Source organism: Psammomys obesus, unplaced genomic scaffold (assembly GCF_907164565.1).
Source record: "Psammomys obesus unplaced genomic scaffold, mPsaObe1.curated_primary_1811, whole genome shotgun sequence".
Lineage (NCBI taxonomy): Eukaryota > Metazoa > Chordata > Mammalia > Rodentia > Muridae > Psammomys > Psammomys obesus.
The window spans coordinates 9807304-9808299 of NW_026592890.1; positions in this window are offsets into that span (position 1 = coordinate 9807304).

Here is a 996-nt window from a genome sequence, read left to right on the forward strand (position 1 = left end):
GGATCCTGCAGTCCTAAGGCCCCTGGATGGTTGTCTTTCATTGCTTCTACTACATACATATGCACATGCCACACACACAAAGTTACACATTAACATACGTACACACATAGCTCTATATACTGCATACATATATAACCACACATACCTAACTGCACACGCACGTACATGCAAATGCACATAACTATGAATACACACATTTGCATACATGTCTACATTGATCATATACACACAACACACATATAACTACAGACTATACACATATCACATACACATATAACTATACACACAAACATATAACTCACACCCTGCACACACATAACCACAAACACATGGCACAAGCATATACACCTTCACAGGCAAACATGGGCACATGCAAACACATAAGCATGCACACACATATATATACCTACACAACCCATCCCGGACCACCTGCATGTACTCACACAGCTACACCCTCATGCGGTTACACACTCTTCCATGTACACGCAGTCAGGACATCTTTGAACCCCTCTTTATGAAGCTGTAGTGACTGTTCCTTTCTTGTCCCCTCCCACCCTTCGGTGTCAAGCTCAAATAACATGGCAGAGAGTGACCATCTGAGCACTCAGAAGAAAGCAGAAAATGTTCGGAGGGTACAGTCGTGCTGCCGGAGTGAAGGTGTTACAGTCTGGAAAGGGTCTTTCAGGGTACTGAAGAGAACTTGAAGACAGGTGCAGTGGCACCTACCTGGGATTGCCAAACACACCAGACTTCTGTAGGAGGGGTCCAGAACTTGAAGTCACCTGGACTACAGGGTGATACTCTGTTTCCAAAGTGTGTGTGTGTGTGTGTGTGTGTGTGTGTGTGTGTGTGTGTGTGTGTCGGGGAGGGGAGGGGAGGGGAGAGGAGGGGAGGTAACAAGGATTGGTGGGGTTTTAGGAAAGAAAGGGAGAGGGATAGAGGGCTCAGTGGGTGGAGGCTGTGCAAACACGAATTCTACATGGTCCCCCAGCATCC